Genomic DNA, 23,501 nt, shown 5'->3' with positions numbered 1-23,501 from the left:
ATGAGACACTGTTAGTGTCCTTAGAAGTTTTGTTAATGTCCCTCAGTTCTGTTCTTGAGGTCTTGAGCATGGTCACTTCTAGAAGTGATGCCTTATGCAACACAACTCAATGGCCCATAGCAGCCATAACCATAAAGGCCAGAGTGGGGAGATGCGGAAGGACCTTCACCCAGAATGGGCAGAAGAAAGCGAGACCACCACAAAAATATGTTGACAGTAGCTTCAAGCAACATGAGATGGCTTAGAGAATTTGGTAATTAGCATCAACACAAGTATTGATTTGTTATGAGAGATACTTTTGACTGAGTAAGGGACATCATCAATGTTCTTTTTTATACCCATAGTTACAGACACCAACCACAAGGAGTCTGTAAGTGGCAAAGAGCATGGGGAAGAGGTCGTTCTTTCAGCCTCTCCATATACTTGAATGACAGCTTCAGCATCAACACTTCCACAACTAGGGTGTAAACTCTTAGAAGGGAGGGACCACCTAATCTTTGGCAGCACAGTGTCTAGAACCCAATAGCCATTCAAATATACTGACCTGATATTCAAGTAGGGAGAATGATTATATACTCACAGCCAACGAACCACAATGGATACAAGAAATAACAGAAACCTCTGGCCTCTAGGCTTTGGGTACCTGAAAGGTCTGAGTTCCGGTCCAGGCTCTGCCACCTCCTGGCTGTGAGGTTAAAGAAATTCCTTAATCATTCTAAATCTCAGTTTCCTTACTTATGAAAAGAGAGGATTGCAACATATATTTCTTGGAGATATTTTGAAGATGCAATTATGAGGTAAGAGTTGAGAGCATGAACTGTGGAACACACTGCATGGGGTTTGAATTTTTGCCCTGCCTCTTAATTAGGTATGTAATCCTGGGAAAATTGTTTAACCTCACTGTGCCTCAGTTTCCTCATCTGTAAAACCTGATAATAATAGTGCTTACCTCACGGGGTTTTTGTGAGGAGTAAGTAAGTTAAGACATATAAAATGCTGAGAACAGTATCTGGCACATTAGCAAGATCTATTTAAGTGTTGCGTATTATAGTTCAGTCACAGAATGCTTTTGAAGCTCGTGGCACAGTGCCTAGCACGCTGAAAATGGTTGTTTTTGTGTATTTTACTGGTAATAGTCAACACTAGCTGGAAGGAGGGGAGGCATCTAATGTGAAATGTGAATGAATTGCAAATGGCTACATTGTTGCAATTTTAATAATGCTGTTGTCTATTTCCTGTGAGTGACACTAAATTAAACTGTTTGCTCATCAAGTGGCTGCTTCCTGGGATTTTTGAGTTTCTTTAACATCCAGTAGCCCTTCTGGCTAATGTCACATGTTGATTTGTTAGTGATGATCATTTAGTGATGATCAATGTTGAACCTTAGTCACAGTACAAATAGCCTCTGTGTTTTATGGGCTGTATATTTGGAACTTTAGCAACCCTTATCTGAGGGACTCTTCCTTAAAGGCACACATTCTGATTTTATTGTGCCCATTTTTCTCAAGTGTAATTTTTTCCTACAGAGCCAGGGCTGGCAGAGGTATTGCAGAATCACAACGGTGGGAGACCTTTAGACCCATCAGAAGAGCCAGTGGGACCAGAACTCTGTCTCTCCTGTCTTTCCTAGGCAGGAGTGGTTTCCCAGGTCCTTGTTCTCAAAGGACCAACAGGGTCGGGCTTGTTCTCAAACGCAGTCTCTTCTTTTCACTCTGGCTGGCTGTCGGAAGGACTCACCCCCCGTTGCTTGTCAGGTGCAGGCTTTTGGCAACCTGGAGGCAGGCTCAGTGGAAGCTCATGTTTCCGACCACGGCATAGCCGTTGACAGGGAGGGCTGGCGTGTATCGCATCTCGGCGGCCAACCAGGTGATTGCTTTCCCAAAGGTGGGAACAGGTGCTTCTTCCATGTCTCCACTGTGCCTCTTTTTCTCCAGCCAGGCTATTTGGTGAGTTGCCCTTTGGTCAAATCCACTTAGGTGGTGCCTGGCAGGCAGGCATTTTATGACACTCGGAGGCAACCATGAGTGCTGGTCTTTGCATGAATAGATCGCCAATCATGCCTGTCACGTGGCCTGCACAAACCTTTCCCTCAAACCAGCTCACGTGTAGAGAAAGTCCATTGGTAGAGAATTTTAAAAAATATGCTAAATAATTGTGCTCAGATTGCAATTTCTTTGGGGAGGGGAAATATTTTAAAAGTCACTGCTATTATTTTATGATCATATTTTAAAATATTTTTAAAGTCATGGAAAACTGCATGTGAATGAACTTGTCAAGGCTATCTGTGTTTGGGGTTCCTGGAGCCAGCCTGCCAGGACTTGGCCCTTCCTACAGCTGGGAAGGGAGGAAATGTCCGAGGGGACACATGCTCCAGGACGAGCAGTGGCCTTGTTTTCAGGTGTTGTCACTCCGCAGATACTCAGAAGGCAAATTTTGTCTATGACCGCAAGGCTGGGCTGCCTTTGTGAGGAGGAGGGGACATAAATTGGCCTCATTCAAATTAGGGTCAGAAGGCGAAGTTTTACTTGATGAGCTCATTCTCCAGAAACAAAATCAGGAAGAGATTGGGATCCATAGCCTGTAAGAATCTTATAAAGTTCTGAGACTTTTATGATATCCCCACATGGTGAATGTTTCCATCCCCCTGTATGTCTCTACTGGGTGATTTGTAGAAGAGCTTTTCAAAAGAAGGGGACCTCATGCTTGTGCTCAGCTTTGCAAGGAAGAGGGCTCCTGGGAAGACTGTATCCTACTCTGCCACTTGGCTGTGTGGTGTGTGGCCCCAGGGTACAGAGCCTGGTGGCAGCTGTAGAATAAGGCCAAGGCTTGTAGAGAGAGGCAGAGGCTTGATTTCCTTGGTAAGGAAGGAGAGTGCAGGCTGGACCCACAGGGTACTGTAGCATCCCTCCCGCCTCCTGCTTCTTCCTTTTGCTCTTGTTGGTGCGACCTTTGTCCTAAGGACCAAACTATCTTAGCTGCCCAAGAGGGAGACCTCATTTCTCTATTCAAGGAAACTCACTTGACATGAAAGAAACACACACAGACACACGTGTGTGTGTTTCTTTCATGTCAAAATAAATAAATATTTATCTATTTATTAAAAATATATGTCATTGATATCAGCCAGGGATTTTTGCAGTTTTAAAGATTCTAGGTGATAAGAAGCAATGCTACACTCAAGGGACTTGCACTGGCTGGAGACACTTCAGTCACCAGTTAAGGGCCTATGGGGGAACTGTTTCTCCTGCAGAGGACTTACAAAGGGGGAGGGAGAAAGATGGGTAGATCTGGCGAATCCATTCTCCAGGAAGACAAAGCTCAGGCCAATACAAAGCTGTTACGTTGAGTTTATCCCACTGCCAGTTGATGTGTGTTGTTCGAGAGGCCTTCCTAGGACCCTTCAAACAGGACCACAGAGGCTTCCATCTGTCATCTGTAAGGCCAGCCTTGTGTGCAGCTGGGCTGACTGTGAAAAATGAAACATCCCTGACAGATAGTAAATTTCACTAGAATAAGAACTATACCCATCCTTGAGCATAAATTCTGAATGTTTAGCTCAGAACTCAACCTCATGGCCACTTAATAAATATTTGCTGACTTGTTGACATGCTGCTCAGAAAAGACGTGTCCATGAAAATAAGCACACACAGCATTTATCTGTGTGACCTTGAGCCAATTCTCTAGCCTTTCTGGATTACTGTTTCCTCATCTGTAAAAGAATACGGTGCTTAACATTTATTCGGTGCTAACCCTGTAGCAGGCATTGAGCTAAGCACTTTACAGTCATGATTTCATGGAGCCCTTAAAACATACCTATGGAGTATGAACTGTTATTGTTTTACAGATGAGAAGACTGTGGCATAAAGAAGCCTCAGGTCACCGAGCGGTTAAGTGGCAGCAGTCTGGCTCCAGAGCCCATCGTTTACTTACTACCCTGGAATAGGAATGGTGACGGTGCCTGTAACTGATTTACTTATGCGTTAATCACCTGATCTCTGGGGCGTGCCCTCTGCTTCAGGTCCCCCTGAGCTGTGGTGTGAATTCCGTGGGAGAAGGAGAACAAAGGCTCTTGTGTCAGGAATGCTTTTGGTTGCAAGTAAACAGAACATCCGACCCCCAGCACCTTGCAGGCAATGGGCTTTCTGGGAGTGGTGATTCTGCTGTGCGTCTGTGGGCATTAACCACCCTTAGAATCTTCAACTGAAAGGGCTATACTTTCTCAGGCTTTTTCCAGGTGGCACCAAAAGCAGGGAGAGGTGTGAGGCTCTCGGCTTCTGTGTGAGCTTTGATTTATCCTCAGATCCACACAGGCCACCTGGGTGAGTCCTCTGCCTGCTCCGCACCTACCGCCCCCCAAGGTGAAACACCTCCTCATGGGAGGGGGAACACAGATGCCCTCTGAGTGGTGAAACTGCAGGAGTCTTGGCTCCTCCTATAGCAACTCTTCATTTCCTGGAATGCCTGCAGCCCATTTCTGCGAAACCAGGCCATGAGTAACTAACTAGAAGAGCAATGACTTGAGAATTAAAAAATTACTATTGGTGAAACCCCCTGATGGTTCCCTTCATTATTTAAAATTAACTTTTTTTTCAGGTGAGCCCTTGAAATGGGGAACATGGCGACTAAACGTTTGACTACTGCCACTTACGAGGGTCTGTGTTTTTCACTATTGCCTCTGTTGTATTTTACGAGGGGATATCCCTAAATGAGGTTAAAATGTCTCTTATACCCACGTTTTCTGCTCCATTTTTATAGTCAATGATAACGCTCTCATTGAGGCTCCCCACACCTCCTGGGCATTGCAATAGCTTCCCCACTTGTCTCTCTCCCTCTAATCTATCCTGTTCCCTCCCACCAAATTAATCTCTCTAAAATACTGCTTTCATCATCTTGGCACTCTGCTCATAAAACTGTGTGGGGCTTCTCTCTACCTAATGAATAAGCTCCAGAGTATGCAGCCAGACATTCCAATGCTCCATCCTCAGGCCTCAGTTTTCCCTCTTTTCCCCTTTATTCTCCAGTGAGAATTTGTTTCCCCCACTATGCAGCTCCTTACACATTTCTCTCTCTGCCCCTCAGCTCTGCTCTACTCTGCGTCTCTGGCTCTCCTACTCGACCCATCGCTGGAGGCTCCCTTCAACCATGTAGCCTCCTCCGCCAGGCTTGCCGTCCTCACAGTCTATTCTCCCTTCTCCCAGATATTCTATAGTCCTTATTACCCTGAAACACTTTCACAACTAGCCAGGTTTGAGCAAGTGCTAGATGAGCTTATTACTTATGGCTCCAAGACTTCAGTCTACCATTTCCCCTATTTATTGCCAGCAGCAGAATGCATGAGGCTCGTTAGTATAATGAACAATTTCAGGGATGGATTTGAGTCAGACATACTATGGTAGACATTGTTAGTTGCCCATCCAATGTCTCCCTTCTTTTTTACCGATGAGATTCCTATTTTATTCAGTACAGTAACATGCCCAGTCATAGCTCCTTAATCTTAAATCTAAGATAATCAGAACACTCATACTCCCATTTCTCAGCTTCTGTTACAGCCAGGAGGGGCCATGTGACACTGTACTGGTAAGTGTGCCAGATGTCTTTGAGAAGGGGTTTGTTTTCTGATAAAAGGCACAGTGTTTGAAGAGAAAGTGCACTGTTGTTGAACCTTTCACTTCTTCCTGCCTTGAACATCATTAGGATGTTTGGGACCCATATTGACCATTTTGCAACCATGAGGTAACAAGCCCGAGAATGAAAAGTCAACACTTTAAATATGGTAAACAGAAAAACAGGAAGAAGTTGGATGCTTTGTGTCTTTGTTGAATCAGTACATCAACATGCAACTACATCTTAACTTCCTGTACATGAGATAATTAAGTGTCTTGAATATTTAAGCCACTGTTAGTTGGATATTCTGTTACTTGCAGCTGAAAGTATTTCTAACTTGTACAATCATATTCATATTTCGAGAGCCCTAAACAATGCATGAACACTGTATATCTAACCAAATGCCTTGAACCAGTACAGGGGCAGATGTTGTCATATTAAAAAAAAAAAACTTTCAGGAAATTAACATCAGATACATATGCATCTAAGTACACTCCATTTACCAGAGAAATAAACCCTCTCAATGACAGACTCTAAAGTGCTAATTCATAACCATAACAATTAATTAAATAATAGGACAGTTGAGCAAGATAAACAAAGGAAATTGTAGAAAGAGTACATTAATCCCACTAACCAGGAAAAAAAAGTTACATTGGCTCACATTTTTAAATAACCAAATTTTTAGGTGAAAATAAGGTCCCACTAATATTTACATATTAATTTTATTTCACTGTTTGTTAGTGAAAACTCCATTCCCTTGTCTTCATATTTCCTTGAGAGGGCTTCTGTCAAAGCAATATTCCTGCCTGTCTTCCCACCCTTACTCTTTCCTTTCCATGAAAAGTGTGAGTTACCTGATAAGAAAATCTGGGAGAAGGTTCTGGGCATACTCTCCCCAGCTTCTCCATGGCTAGAGATATATAAATTAGCAAATAAGTTGTGTATACATGATAATTGAAGATGTAAGCTTGGATGAGCTTATTTGGGGAAAGTTTATATAAAATACAGCCAAACACCAAGACCTGCAGAACACTAACATTTAATGATCAGGTAGAGGGATATGAGCCTGATGAGAAGAATAACAATGAGAAATGACAGAGATAGGAAGGAAACCATGAGAATATCGTGCAAGCCGGGAGGAAAGGCTTATAGAAGAGAGTTGTGCTCAACTCTGTGAAACATTGCCGAGACAGGGAAGAAGAGAGCTGAAAAGTGTTCATCCACTGACTTTAGTCCCTGAGACTTCAACAAGAGTGTTACCACTGGGGTGATGGGGCAGAAACCCTGTGGGAGTGTGTTGAGTATTGAGTGAAAGGTGTTTAAAAGAGGAAACAGTAAGTTTAAGAAAAATTCTTCTAGAACTTAGTGTGAAGGGAAGAAAAGAGAGGCAGAACTGAAGTTGAAGAGTAATTTTAAATGTTATTTAAGATGATTTAACAAGTCCAATGGGAAGGGTTTGCTTGAGAAGAAGAGTCTGAATATATCAAAGAAAAAGAATTATTGTTAAGTGTGAGGTTCCTAAGGGGATGGGTGGGGGTCACAGGTAAAGTGTAGCCTAGCCAAAGAATTGACTTTAGGTAGGCGGATGAATAGCTCTTCCATCTTTAAAGGAGGGAAGGAAGCACAGGTGTAGGTTTGCAGATCAGAAGGCCAATGTGTTCTTGTTGGATGGCCTCGATTTCCTGTGTGAAGTGGATGAGATCATAGGCTGAAAGTGAAGGGGAAGCTATGAGAGGGGGAATTGAGTGGAGGAGATCTGTTAGTCACAGAAAGTAAGAGATTGAGTTGACCAATATACCATGTATGGATACATGGATACAGTATTCGTGACCCATTTGAGGTGGATGGTCATGAAATTATAGTGAAACAGTAATAATTTTTTGAAAAATTAAGCACAGTTATTTGAAAATTCTCCCTAAATACTCCATTGCCTATGGGTTTGTTTATATCACCCATTTAGAAAAATCTTGGTTGTTTGTCAAGTCTTATCTTCTTGTATGCCCAGTTATTTTTTTATTGAGTACTCAGTGTTTAAATAAAAATAATCAACGCTTGTTATCACACAGTGTCTTTGAGTCAGACATTCAGGGCCAGCTTAGGTGGATGGTTCTAGTTAGGGCACTTCCATGAGTTTATAATCAAGGTATCGGCTAAAGCTGTAGTCAACTCATGGCTTGGCTGGAACTGTGGGATCCCCTCCCAAGTTGGTGCATTCATGTGGCTGTGGGTAGAAGGCCAAGGCCTCAGTTTCTCAGCATGTGGACTCTCCAGAGAGCTGCTTGAGAGCCCTCTGACACAGAATCTGCCTTCCCAGAGTGAATGGCATAAGGAGCAAGATGGAAGTGAGTGCTCACTTATTTTTGATTGTTTGACAGAGAAAATTTGAGACACTGGATAATGTTTTCTTCCTTCAGAAAGGATTTGTTGTTGTTGCTGGAAAGGAGCTGGGTTAAGGGCACTAGCAATCCCAGGTCCTTCATCCAATCAGGAATGGATATGATATGAAACGTTAGCCCCTGTGAAGACGCATGTATTTCCAGTTCACTCTTACTTCTTGGGTGTGGCCTTTTGGTATCCCAGCTAATTGCCTGAGGTGCTTATCAAGCAGGCCTTGAACTCCAAGCTTTGAGTCCCCAGACCCTGGAGACTGGCAGAATTCCTGCCCAGTTCTCAGTCTCTCAACTGTGCTTTCAGAATTACAGGTGCCTGATGGGCCATGGTTCTCAGACTTTAGGGTATATCAGAATCAACTGGATGGTTTGTTGAAGCAGATTTCTGGGTCTCACTTCAGAGTTTCTGACTCATTGGATCTGGGGTGGAGCCTGAGAATGTGCATTTTTAACAAGTTCCCAGGTGCTACTGCTTACTCAGTGCCCACATTTGGAGAACCACCATTCTAGGGGTAAGGCAGCCTTGAATGGGCTTCCTTCCTCTCTGGGATTTGACAGTGTGATTTCTTACTGCCTTGGTAACTTGTCAGTGTCATTAAACTGATGTTTCTTTTCACGTATTTCTTATGATCAGAGAGAGGATTGTTCTGAACCACCTACTCTGCTGTTACCAGAAGAAAAACTTCCAAACTAATAATGATGGCTAACACTACAGAGAAAGTATGATGTGTCAGACTGTGGCCAGCATGGCTGTTGATTGAACAACCCTAGGGGACATTGCACACATTGTGTGTTATATGCCTGGCCACACCATGTTGGTGGAGTTGTGCAATGCAGCAGCCCTGTGTAGCTGGGTCCTGTGCAATGATCTTTTTTTTTTTTAATTTATTTATTTTTGGCTGCGTTGGGTCTTCATTGCTGCGCGCGGGCTTTCTCTAGTTGTGGCGAGCGGGGGCTACTTTTCATTGCGGTGCACGGGCTTCTCATTGCAGTGGCTTCTCTTGTTGCGGAGCACAGGTTCTAGGTGCGTGGGCTCAGTAGTTGTGGCTCGCGGGCTCAGTAGTTGTGGCACACGTGCATAGTTGCTCCGCGGCATGTGGGATCTTCCCAGACCAGGGCTCAAACCTGTGTCTCCTGCATTGTCAGGCGGATTCTTAACCACTTTGCCACCAGGGAAACCCCCTGTGCAATGATCTTATATGTATTATTTCATTTATCCTCACAAACGTCCTATAATCCTTATTTGCAGATGAGGAAACTGAATCTTAGAATGAATAACTTTCCAAAGGCCACAGGGTTTGTCGATTGCTAAGACTCTATTTCTTGATACGCGGGAAACCAAGTTTGCATTAAGCCTTTGACCTTCCCTCTTTCCCTATATGTAAAATGGGCACAGGAGTATTTATTCTCCACTTTGGAGCTGGGTAGAGTGAACTAACAAAGCAGTGGGCTTAAACTCTTGAGAGTTTTTTGGGATAAGAGAATTAACTTTTGAAAAGTGGTTTTGTTACGAAGGTAGAAACACCTCCAGCTGTTAAACAAGCAAATGAAGACGACCAGCGAAGCAGAGCTAAGGCCAAGGCAGGTGTTTCAAATAGCGCTGCAGAGTGATGGCAAGATGCATCCACCTTTCAAATGGCACCCTGCTTTCAAATGCAACAGCTTCATCCACTGAGGCCTGTAAGACCAAGTTTCTCCTCCCCTTGTTTTCCTCTTTCTCTTAAAGACATCAGGTGTTGAATTCATTTCTTCTTTCGTTTCTTCTCTTCCCTCAGTGACTAATGACAAGGTATTCATTTAAAAAGTAAGGATTTGGAGAGCCCCTAGACACTTCAGGCATTATTATTGCAACATAAAACTCTTCACCTACAGGTCAAAAGTTCAAAGGTAGGCTGGGTCAATAGTGACAAGTCTGATACTGGCCATCTGCTGGCTGCTGCATGGGTCATGACAAATGGATTGATGGGCTCAGCTCACTCGCCAGTCCGCGTGGGAAGGGCATTGCCAGACACTGGTTGGCATTCTCAGCACAGAGGCTGAGGCCTTAGCTGGAAGGACTCAGCTTTACTGACGTTGCCTCCTAGAGAATATGTGTGTGGGGCAAGGGAGAAAGGCATGAGTTGCTTGGGAAGAAAGAGAGAGAGATGTTGTCTTAACCTTCCATCTTCTTGACTACAAAGAAGATACCTCTTTCCAGACCCAGGGAAGCGGTGGACTTCCTGGTTTGTCATTCACTTTGGGGACTGTATCCCACAGAGGCGAGAAGACAACTGCCAGTAGTAAATGATGCGGGTCATGTTGTGCAGAGGAAACGGCTTTTGCTCTTTCGGTTAAAGCAAGGAGAGGACTGGAGAACACCCAGGAAGGGGAGCAGGAGAGGGATGCACGGGCATGAACATACTTAGAGGACGAGACCTCCCTTTCTTCTTGGCACACAGCAACATTCACGCGAGATTCTTGAGAACAAGCGGTAGGATGTCCCGCTCTTTCTCTTTGGTCTGATTCTCTCCTAGCTGGCTCCACGCTCTTACAGGAGGGCAGGGTCTCCATCCACAGCTCTTGTTGTGTCCCATGGGGTCAATGTCAAGGACAGGTGTGGACCCTGACACCTCCCCCGCCCCCCGACTGAGGTGTACTATTTATTGCCATCTCTGGGTCTAGGCATTTTCAGACCAGTTTTGGCTCAAGAAACGTACAAACTGCTTTTAAATTTTTTATTTTTTCAACAAGAGGCACATAAATTTTTTAAGCTACATTTTCTTTTTTGTTTTCTTTTACTATGTTGTCCCTGTTACCAAAGTCCTTGCCTGAATCCAAGGGTCTTCCTGACTTTGGTCTGAGTGTCTGAATCTTCATCACACCATCACTAGAATGGAATCTGGCGAGATCCAAATTTCAGTGGGTCAGTGTGTGAACTCTTCTTTCCAGAAATCTGGTGGTGGAGGAGAAAGACAGCCACGGGGCAGGGGGAGGGGTTGCAGGGAGGTTTGTTAAGATGAGGGAGGAATCGTGCATGTATTTTCAGGTTGAGAGATGGTGAAGAGAGGGAGAATAAAAATGTGCTGGACAGAAGGGGAATGCCAGAGAAGCAAGAGAGGAAAGGAATCAACTGCATAGGAGGAGGAGGTATTCCCTAAGATCATGAGGTTCCGGGGGAGGAAAGGGCGCTGCTCCAGATCCGTTTCAGGTGAGGAGAGGGCGCTTCACCAACAATATGCTCTTATCTTCTTTGCACAGTAGAAGTCAAGGCTGTGCACTGAGAGGTGGCCAGGAGCCTGAGGAATTGCCAAAGATTTGTGGGAAAGGGAAAAAAGTCACGAGGGAACAGAAATGGAGGGCGTCAGGCCGGGCTGGGTTCAGATGGATTTGCACTCTCTATCTGCATATTGGTATCACCTTTAAAGTCATCCAGCACAGCTTGCTTTTCAGTCATGCAGTGGGGATCACTGCTTTACATTACGCTAGGAGGTGTGATGTGAGGATTGGAGAGAAAGCAGGCTATAGAAAATTCCACCCAAGATATACATGGAATGGGGGAAAAAAACCCAATTGGAGTTGTCAAAAAGTTTTCAAAGAACTTTACCAAAAAAAAAAAAAAACCCACCTTTTCTCTTAAGTCAAAACAGCGTGGAAAATAATAAAATGGCATTCAAGCTCCATTCTCTCTGTTCGGGGTGATGCTTGAAGAAAAAGAAAAGTGTATTCTGTGGTTAGTCATATTTTAATTGGTCACAATATGAAGCAAAAATTCAAAATGAATGCTAAAGTATCTCCCCTCTGGAACATTCAATTAAAATCTGTGGGGGGAAAAGCCTCAAAAATGACAGCCAGAGCATAACGACAACAATAACAACAAAAGTCACTGTAAACCTAGAGTCTAGGCAGGCAGATGACATTGAAATGAGTCAAGTGAGTGTGTGTTGGGGAGCACATTGGGGGCAGGGGCGGGGGCTGGAGGGATTAACTCCAGGTCCTCCTAGCAGAAGCCTCGGCCCAGCCTGTGCACTAAACATTAGTCCCCCTGCAAAGGTGTTTTGCTCTGAGCGAAAAGTGTGACAGGGACAGAATTCATCCTAGGCGTCTGCAGTCCTGCCTTTCCACGCCCTTCCTAGCCTTCGTAGTTCCTGCTTCCACCCCTTAGGAATATCCAGTGTCTTCTCTCACGCCTCCTCTCTAAGGATTCGAAATGTATTCACACTAAGGTAAAAATAACTGAAGATAGAAAAGACCAGTTACTTATCTCAGGAGTATCAGCACTTTAATAAGCCAAATCTTAGGTAAAATAAATGTGACTGGACTCTGAAACAGCATCACACGCATAGAAGCCTATTCTGCTTATTCACTGAAGGCACTCTGAGACCCTCCCACACGCCTGCCAGTAAGAAGCCTACGTGGGGTAGCTTAGAGAATTGCTTGAGTCCTGGAAGGGAACTTAGAAATTTTAACATGTTGTATTGATTAAGATGATGTTGAAATCATCATAAGAAAAACTAAAGGTTATTACAGACAAAATGATCTGTGAACTTTTTAGCATTTAACATTGCACTTGACAATTTTTGTTCTGTTTTTCCTCAAAGGAGAAAATCCATGCCTCACAGGTGGGCTTCAGGTGTGCGGATGAGCATATGCGTGCCTGTGCCCACAGGTTTGGCGAGGTCCTTGTGCAGCCCATACCCCACCTGAAGTCCCCATGCAGCGCCAGCCCCTGTCACTTGTGAGCTTTCTTGGTCCTCATGGCCACCACATGAAGGAGATACTATTATCTCAATAGTACAGAAAAGAGAGCCGAGACAGAGAGAGCTTGAGCGACTTGCCCAGACATACACAGCGTGCAGGTTGTGGATCTGGGATTTGAACCCCCAGGTTCAACAGGGGTACAGTGTCTGGGCTCTAAGCACTCTGAAAACTGGCTGTGAGAACTTGAGATGGACGTCATAGAGGCAGTTGTTTCTGAACTCCCTGCTGAAGACTGACTTTTCCAGGTTGGCGTGGGGTGAGTGGGGTTTGGTTAGTTTTCCACACACATGACAAAGCATGGGAGACTTGGGGAAGGCAGTAGCTCGGCAACGGGGGTGGCTTAGGACGGACATGGGGGTGGGACTGACCATACCTCCCAGTTAGCCCATGACAACCTCACTTTTCATCTGTCTTCCCAGCGTAATTACACATAGCGCCTGCTTTTACTCTCAGAAGAGTCTGGGTTTGGCTGGTATTACTTTGTCGCCTCACCTTTGGGGAGCTGTTCCTATGAAACCTTGAATGGCGTCCTACAGAGTTTGGATTTCATTCTGTGGGGTAGGAAAATAGGTTTGATGCCCAGAATTTCTTGGGAAAAGGACAGGAGTCACGGAAAGGAGATCTATCCTTATGGTACCAAAGGACCCACTTTGTAGGATTGTTGTGGAAATGAAATGAAATGGCTGAGAACAGATGAGTAGCAGTCAATTGCTCAGTATACATTAATTCCTCATATCCCTTTCTTTTCTCTTCTTCTCTTTCCCCTCTTTCCCCCATTCCCCACTTCACTCCTCCTCTTCCTCCTCTTATTTCTTCTCCTCGCCATTATCCCTGGGAACCATAACCCAGTCCCCTTTCTCCCCCTTTCTCCTCTGCAATTCCTCCTCTCCCGTCTTCCCCTGCCTAACCTTCCTTCCTTCATCGGGAAGCAGGTGTTGGAGAGCTTTCAGAGGGGGCAGGTGCAGGGTACGGATGGTGAACCCATGCTAAGAAATAGAATCCAAGGAGCTCCTTATGGTAGCCTGGATGTGCGGAAGCCACTTGAGGTACAAAAAATTCCCAAGAGAGACCCGATTCTTGAATTTTAAAAACTCAGCAAACTCAGCTGAAGGCTGTTACATTGGACGCTTATTCAACCTCATCCTGGCTGTAGTAGAGGAAAAAAAAAGCCCCATAACAACTGAAAGCCCACCTTTTAATCCTCACAGCTGGGAATCTGGTCAGGGTCGTGTTACCAATATAAACAGCACAAAGCCACAGTCTAATATTCATATCTAATAGACTGAGTATCACACATCTGCATCACACATCAAACACAGTGTGTTTTTGAAGCAGATATCAAATAATGTTTCCACTCTGGATTATGTTCCCTTTGTTCTAGGGCAGTAGAAAAGAAATGAGTGAAGAGTCCCTGGGGTCACATTATTTTGGGAGCTGATAACAGCAGGCTGAACAGTGAGAAAAGGAAGGGCTGCGGAAATGATGCTTATTTATTAAGCACCATCAGTGCAGGAGGAATGTGGTATACATTATGTTAACCCTCCCAACAGTCTTATGAGTAGGGATTATTATACCCATTTTACAGATGAGGAAACTCTGTCCAGAGATTAAATAGTTGGTAGTCATACCAACAGGAAGTGCTAGAGCTGGGATCCAACTACGAGTGCTTCATAAGAATAGCCATATTTTTGCAAGTACTAATACCCTAATGTCACCAAAATATATATCCATAGATAATTTCATAGCAATGGGTCCACCTGACATTGGATCTGCTTATGGCTTATCCATTGTATAGCGTTATTGCATCCAACCCATTTGACCACACCTTCCTTCCAGAAAACAGGCCTTCCTTGATGCTGGTTTCCTGATCTTTCTACTACTGCTCTAGCTGCTTCCCAGTCCCCTTTGCCAGTTCACCTTCTCCTTCTGGAAATTTTAAGTCTCTTTAAACTACCCACTTATCTCCACCTGCTCTGCCAATACCCCAGTCCAAAGCATCGACTTCTTCCACCTTGACTGTTCATGGGCCTCTGAATACTCCTGGAAAGACCTCTCTTCAGGTGCATGCACTGCAGTGACCGCCCTCTACCTGACCTTCTCTAATGGCCTCCCGTATGCTTAGAATAAAATAGGGGAACAGTAATGATCCTTATCATGGCCAGAAACATCTGCATGTTCTCTGTGGCCTCCCTCTCCAGTTTCATCTTAGGCCCCTCTATCCCTCACTTTCTGCTTCTGACACTCTGGCTTTCTCTTTGTCCCTCAAGTGATCATGTTTGTTTTAGCATCAAGGCCTTTGGGTAAACTTGTCCCCTGATCTGAATGCTGCTACCCCACTCTTTGCTGAGCTCCTATTTATCTTTCAGGAATAAGACTTCCTCAGAAAAATTTCCCAGAATGCCTAAAAAGTAGGGTGAGTCTTTCTGTTATGGGCTCTCAAGGCCTCTGGTACTTCTCTTTTGTAATAGCTATTACAATTGACTATTTGTGTAGTTTTTAGTTTAATCTCTCTCTCTCTGCGGCTAGTTTGTAAGTCCATGAGGACTTTTTCAAGACCCTCTATTTCACCACTGTGCTCCTAGCATCCAGAACAGTACCTGGATCATGTAGAATAAATAAATGAGAGAAAAAAAGTTTCACTTTTCAAAATCATTATTCCCAAGGTAAATTTGCAATGCTGTTGTATATAATATTAACATACTTCAAAGATTTAAACTCAGGGTCCCTGCCTTCTCAATTCCTTCATCATCTCAGCTCCCTTTTCCAGTTAAGTTCAGGGCTCTATCCAGATGTCTACCAGCACTGCTGCTTCTACAAGTTCTGTTTGGAGTATGTTTCCCTCCCACACCCTCTCTGGTTCTCATCTTCTCCATTTCAGCTATTGGTGTCACCATTTCTTTTACCTCTTTAAAGTCAAAACAAAAAACACTTTAAAAAGCACATAGAGTTATTTTTTGATTATAAAAGTTTTATATGTTCATTGTGGAAATTTGAAAAATATATTTATAAAAAAACGAGAAAATGAAAATGAGCTAATTGTCTAACCAGCAATAATCATTGTATCTACTTGGTTACAATTCTAATTTTTTTCTATGCATACACATACACTATTTTTAAAGTGTGGCAGCATCTGCCTTCTTTTTTTATTAACATTATTTATTTATTAAGGCTGCACTGGGTCTTAATTGTGGCATGCGGGATCTTCGTTGCAGCATGTGGATCTCTAGTTGCAGCATTCGGACTTCTTTTTATTATGGGAATTTTCAAAATAGAGAAAACTATATAATTAATAATTATCACCATTTTGTCATTCTTGTTTTATCTAATTCATTTATTTTTGAGTATTGTGCAGCAAATTCCAGATTTCATATAATTTCACTCTATAGCACTTCAGTATGTGTCTCTAACACTGAACACTTAAAAAAAAAAACTGAAATGTCATTATCATACCTAACAAAACTAATAGCAAATACTCAGTTTCATCTAATACTTAGTCCATGTTTGATTTTCTCTGTCTCCAAAATGTCTTTTTACAGTTAGCTTGTTTGATTTAGAATCCAAAGTCTACATACTTTATTTGACTTATATATACAAAATTTTTAAAATTAGGAACATATAGTGCAAGCTCTTTATAATCTGCCTTTTAAATTAACTTCTTGTGCACATTTTCCCATGTATTAAATATTTTTCTTCAGTGATTTTAAGGTCTGTACAACATTCCATACTTCTTACCTCCAACATCTTATTATTGGACATTTAGCTTATTTTCAAATATATCACCCATGAGAAAGGCTTTGATGTACATACAAGAGAAATGACTCATGAGAAGTAGAAAACCTGGGCTCAAGATGAATAAGCATATTTGTTAGATTTTTTGATACTGCCAAATTGCTCTGCAGAGGTGTACATCAGTTTTCCCATGAACAGTGTATTCCTTGCAAACACTAGGTGTTATGATAGAAAAATTATTATTACTTTTATCCAAATCAATAGGTAAAATAATATCTTTTTATTTATTTGCATTCTTTAGTGTGGTTAAACATGACTTCATATGCTTAATAGCCTTTTAGATTTTTTTGGGAAATTTTTATGTTCATATTCTTTGTCCACCTTTCTAATATGTTTTACATTTTCATTGTTGGTTTGTAAGAGTTTTTTGGTTTGTTTGTTTTGTTTTGTTTTTCGGTAAACTTTACCGAGGTTATCTTGTGAATGTTGTAAGTGCTGTATTTTGGAGTTTGTTGTTTGCTCTTCTAGAATTGTGTTGTATTCTGCCCTGTTATATCCTTAAGCAATCCTAATTTTTAATCCTGTTCCTTCACAATTTCTTAAATGTGTCAACTCCTCTTTCATATCACAATGCTGTGACTCTAACTGAACTTCTCAACAGCTTTTCCCTCTGACTGACTTTTAAAAAAAATCTCCACTCTCTTTTCTAGTCCACTGTGAAGGCTGCTGCCTACTGAATATTTCTATAGCCACTTTCATCATATGGCTACTCCATTCATGACTCTATATCGGCTTTTTATAGCATATCAGGTGAAATCTAAACTTTTCTGCCCAGCATTTAGTAACATCCATGGTTTGACCTAAACTATCTTTTCTAAACTTATTACTGATTCCTTTTGCACAGGGACCATCCACGGCAGCCTGGATGATGTTCTCACTCCCCATCTGACAACTCTTCTCACCATGTTCTTGCTTGTCCTCTTTTCAAACTCACTCCAATCCAAACCTCTCCATCTTTCAAGGTCCATCTTCAAGTCCCATCTGCTCTGTGAAGTCTTCTGTGAGTTGCCTCAGCCCAGAGATCTCTTCTTCCTCTAGTTCTCCAAATACTTACAGTCAGATCCATATATCTTTAAGCATCTCCTAGTTGTTCAACTATTTAAGTTTGGCTTCCTCAGTAGAAGTGTGAGACCCTTTTTGAGAGCAGGTGCTGTGTCACCTTCTTTTGATTCTCCTATAGTGCACGGGCTCACGCCAGGTTTGGACACTTACTAACAACAAATTCTTGATGACTTGAGTCTACACGGGAGGACAGTATCACTCACTTGCCAAGAACAGAGCAGGCACTATGAATCATTTTCCTAGATGTGATCAGAATGGTCACAGAGCACCTATAATCTTTAATCCCATTCTTCCTTTTGACTAGCTCCTTACATGTAAACCATGAGTGATTGGATTACATCTTCATTCAGCAGGAGTGCAATAGAATTTTCATCTGTACACAAAGCTAACGGACTCACTGAAAGCAATTTCGTGATGTCAGTAGATGGACCCGCTGTATAGAAAGACAGCAACATATGGGCATGTCCCTATCTTAGCTGGGAGAGAGGAAAATCTGAGAGTCAATCGATTTCTTTAGAAGCTGAATGATAAACTCAAGATGATCTTCACAGAAGCCGTATTTCCATTTGTTAGGAAAAGAAGACAGATGAGTTCAGTCCTCACTTAATAAAAGTTAAACACAGAGGTAAAAACGGAAGCCATTTGCTTCTGCTCATATCAGAGGAGAACATTGAAAGTCAGGGAGGGATGTCCAATGAATGGTTTTGCAAAGAGGCACCTCCTGGGGATTTTTACAATCAATGTCATCCACAGAAAGTCACTGTCTTTGCTATAGTGAAGGACAAATCATCTCCCAATGGGTCTGCTTTTCAAGATTCCATGACGAACTCTACTCCTAGAAATGTCTGAACCAAAACAGAATCTTAAGGAGTCTGACTCTAAATACAAACTTAAAGTAGGAGATAATTGTCCTGGCTGTATGGCAGGTTTTCAAAGAAATCATTAGAATGACATATTTTATCAGAGTGCATGTCGTTTTGTTCAATGATGTATCCTAGGTACCTAAAAAAGTGCTTGGCAGCTAGTAGATGCCCAATAAATATTTGTTGAGTTTAATTTAATTGAAGTGTTCTTAAATTTTTGGTCCTATGGTTGCTTGGGTACATGTGGGTACATGTGTATATGTGTCTGAATGGAGAGAAATAAAAAGTGCATGCTTGCTTCCTGTGCTATAATATTCCAAATCACTATATATACTGATAATATATAGGTATTATCAGTAGATATAGTGGTAGGTTTCAATTTACAAAGTTCTTTCACCATTCACTCACTCATTCAGTTGATATTTATTGGGTGACTATTATGTACCAGGCACTGTGGTGGGTATCAGGGATACGGACACGGTACCTGCCTGTATGTGTTTACAATCTCGGCAGGAAAGATAGGCAGATAAACAGACTGTTACAGTGGAGGTGTCAGATGTAATGGTCATCAAAAGCGGCTTCAGAAGGAAAGCTACCCCCATCTTAGGGGGTCATGGGTGGTTTCCTCAAGGAGGTGCTACTCAAGCTGAGACTGAAGGATGGAGGTCCTACTGGAGGGACTGGCCCAGAGGGAAAAAGATAGAGATATGTCCGCTTGCCTGTCTAATGAAGATCCTCCTCAAGCCTCTGCCCCCGCCTGCTCCCTGTTGGCTGTGAGATGGGGCCACTCTGACACAGAAAACGTGGGTTCTGAATGAGCTGCTGACACCCTTGCTGATATGGCACTCGGGCCCTGGGGAGGGTGGGACACGGGCTGAGCGTCCTTTCTCTGATGAGTGGTCTACACCACCTCCCTCCTGTGGCTTGCCCAGTGCCCAGTGCAGTGGCCGGGGCCTTCAGGACTCTGCTGCATGCAGGTGGGCAGTGCTGTTGTACCGCCCAAGCACCACCCGTGGGCTCTGGGGCCACCCTGGTGCTGTCACTTCTTCAGAGAAATCATTCGCTCCCTGCGTCTCCTGAGTGGCTGCAAGCAGGTCAGCATCACTAGGGAGACTCCCATCCTTTTCTCTATTTCTGGAAAAGTGAGAAGAATAATGTGCTGTGCTAAGCTCATTCACCTGAACTCAAGGGGTCCAGAGTTCTTTCCTGGGCTCCCTTCTCTTTCAGGGTCAATTGAGGCTCTCTTGTGCCCTCTTACCTTGGCTTCTGCCTAGAGGAACAACTCTGTATGTGCTGTATGTGGCTCCTGATTTACTGTGGAGGCAAGAAGATATAATAATGAAGGCCATTAGTTAATGAGTACCTACTATGTGCCAGGGATTTTGCAACCATGATCTTTAATAATATTAACAACCCTGCAAAGTAAATAGCAGTATCAGATGAGAAAACTGAGACTCAAAGAAGTTTAATAATGTACCCAGGGTCATACTAAGTTGCAGATTTAAAATTCAAATTCTGGTGCATCTTGTTCCAAAGTTATGATCTTTCTAGAATGTCATGTGACTACCCATCTACCCCATCATATTCCTAATGACTTATTTCCAAGGCAGTCCTCTATCAGAAAGCTTCAGCTTTCTATAACCCCCATCTTCCTGTAGCAGCAGGAAAGAGGTTTCTGCCCCCAGATCCCCTCAGGCAGCCCCCTGACCACAGTGCACATGACTCCAGGACACTCGGGTGCACCCTCTCACAGTCAGGAGCACATAACCTCTTCTCCCACCTCCCAACTCTTAGAAACAGTGGCAGATTATAGCTTTGTAATGGCTTTCAACCTTTGGGTTTATTATTAAATGGTTGTGATACACCAGTCACTAGGAATACAAAGATAAGAGAGAACGCCTACCCTGAAGTCCAGTAAGAGAGCCAGACTCAAGGTCAAATAATAATGACAGTGTAGTACAGCAAATGCAACAATTGGATTGTATATAAGGGACAGTGAGAAGAGACAGGTAAGACCAACTCTGCTTAGGGAGTTGAGGAGAATTTATAAGAAGGTGATGCTTGGTCCAGGCCATGAAGGATAAGTAGGAGTTTGGTGGGCAAATAAGGGAGGGACAGGACATTGGGGACAGGGGTAGTTTAGAATCAATCTCAGGGCCCTATCCTGGCTTGGCCAACATTACTTGTATGTGCAAGGATAAGGCACTGGCTCAGGTTCCCCTTTTCAGGGAAAGTATGCTACAAAAGCTACCGACAGATCTTCAATAAGTCCCATCTGGCTCTGCACATATGATGCAACTTCAGAAAAACCTGGGCCAGTGTTCTTGTTTCCTCAGATGAGCATGAAACTCCTTAGTCCTAATGTTCTCTGCAGCGGGAAGGGCCTTCCAGGAGTCCATTCAGTAAATGAAGCTGGAGCTGCTGAGGGGCTGACTCTCAGCTTGCATCAGCATGGTCCTCCTAGAGACGTCCTCACGCCCAGGCTGCCCAGCAGCCAGCTAGGAGGAAGGGGCTAATTGTCTTCCCATTTCTTCCTCTGATTATAGGGATTCTGTTAATGACTGTGGGAAATGCAGCATTTCCAGAGGAAGGACATTTTAATGTCTTTAAATTACATTTCTATATCTAATTGCAAAAATAACACGTATTCATTGTAGAAAAGGTTGAAAAGTAGCAGGGAAGAAAATATTACCTGTCAGACCTTTACTAAGAGATAATGATGTCAATATTCTGGTCTTTGTGCGTACATTTATAAAAAACTAGAGAAAGAGTAAGTGTGCTACAGAAACTCTTTGTAACCTATGTTTTTCACTTAGTAGTATGATGAAAACATTACATCATTAGTACTGTAATGTTGTACGGTGTGTTGTTTTTAATGGCTTCATAATATTCTCTACATCAGGGGTCCCCAATCCCTGGGCCGCAGACCCATGCGGGTTAGGAACCGGGCCGCACAGCAGGAGGTGAGCGGCAGGCGAGTGAGGGGCGGGGCTTCATCTGCTATTCCCCATCGAGCCCCATCACTCACATTACCGTCCCCCCGGAAACCCCGCCCCGGTACGTGGAAAAATTGTCTTCCACGAAACCCATCCCTGGTGCCAAAAAGGTGGGGACCACTGCTCTACACTATATGGCTTATTCATGATTTATTTAAACAGTCTTCTATCACTGGGCATGGTGATTGTTTTTTGAATTTTTCACAGCCATAAACAATACTGTGATGAACATCTTGTAGCTAAATCCTTGGGCACATACATGATTACTCTAATTCCAGGAAGGGTGTGCAGACTGGGTTGAGAAGTAAGCCTTGTGGGAGGCGCGTGGATGGCAGCTTGCTTGAGAAGCCGTCTCCCTGGTTGCACGGGCTTAGAAGGCAGGACCGACCGGAGCCCGTGGCTCCCCCTGCTGAGCTGCGTTGGAACTGACACCATCAGGCGCCACTGTGTTTGCTCTGAGCCTGGCGACCTGGCGACCTGGCTGGGGCCTCCCGGCTGAGAGCCGCGGCTCAGGGTGGGACAGCGCCGTGGGGAGAAGGAGAGGGTGCAGGAAATTTTCATGACACCAGGCTTCTGTTCAGTGCTTTGGATAAATAAAAGTAGACACCCACCCAGGCCACATCTTTCATCTCAGGTGTACTACAGGTGGATTTTGGAATTGGTTCCTGGGGTACAGGGAGAAGCACCAACCCCTGGGACATCTAAACTAGGTGGAGAAAGAGCCCCAGAAGTGTTGTGTGGAAACGGACCCTCCGCAGGCCGTGCTCGGCTAGATGACTTCCTAGGTCCTTCCCATCTTTATTCTGGTGACTATCGGACCCAATTTTAGAGGATGACCAGACTCAAAATACAAACATTGACCACCTAAGCCAGCCCTTGTGGAGTGACGGACACATCCTCCTTCTCTGTAACTTCAGTCTGAAATCTGCCTCTCTTCTCTCTGATGTTTGGGGCGGGCCTCATCCCTTCCTTAGTTTCCTTGGGTGGGGGAAGCTCTGCTTTCCTGTGGCGACGGCAGAAGCACGTTCTAGAGCCCACTCTGCCCAGGTGATGGCACTTCCTACATGAGTCCCGCCAGAACGTGAAGGGGGAGTGAATCCACACCCGGCCACCGGCACCTTCATTAACTGGCCCTCGATGTAACTGGGGCCCTTGGGACGGGGCCGCAGACTTCCCGCTTCTCCCTCCACAGGCTTGATAAGAGTCCTCAGCTTTTCTCAGCTGGAGTGAAAACAATTGACACAGCAGGGGCACAGACGGTTGTGAGATGGTAATGAGGCTACAGTATTATTGCCACAGGCCTGGCCTGCAGTTGTCCAAACCTCAGTCAACACACATTTATCACTAGAGTGGGATACATCCATCTAGTTATCACTAAAATCTTTGAAGGCAAGAATCTTTATCTAACTTGTTTACTGCTATATCCTCAGGCATGTAGCTTGCCTTCAATAAATATGTGTTGAATGAATGAATGAATGGAGCACGTACTATGGCAAGGTACGTGCTAGATGCCAGGGAAGCTACGCGGTATGATGGAAAGGCCATGGGATTTGCAGTCACACCGTTCTGGTTCCAATGCATGTTCTGGCCTCCATTTCCTCTTCCGGAAAATGGGACTCAACGATGCCCGCCTTATAGGGAGGTTGCGATGATTATCCCTGTCGGTCAAATGCCGAGCCCGGCACCGGGACTCAGCAGGTGCCGAGCAAGTTCTTATCATCTGTCTCCTTCTGCGCGTCCTGGACTGTGCATCTCCCGGAGGACTCAGCCAGGCTGGGAAAATGCTTGAGAAGCAAGGGCTGCCTGTTTTTACGTTCCGCCATGGCTCCCTTCTACCTGGTGGAGAAAACTGTGTGTGCCTACATCCCGTCATCAATCTCTTTTCAGGCCACACACCTGGAACTGGGAACTGGAAAGCATCAGCTCCAGTGGCAGCTGGTTCATCTTATAGCTACAGCCCAGACCTACGGAGAATTTAGAAAAGAGAGGTGGAGGTTTTCATCACTCTCCGTGGAAGAAAAAGAGTGAAGCCTCACTTTTATTGCGTACACTGGTGTATT

Source organism: Balaenoptera acutorostrata, chromosome 13, assembly GCF_949987535.1.
Source record: "Balaenoptera acutorostrata chromosome 13, mBalAcu1.1, whole genome shotgun sequence".
NCBI lineage: Eukaryota > Metazoa > Chordata > Mammalia > Artiodactyla > Balaenopteridae > Balaenoptera > Balaenoptera acutorostrata.
The sequence above is the reverse complement of the archived record's forward strand: the minus strand, read 5'-3'. Positions refer to the sequence as shown.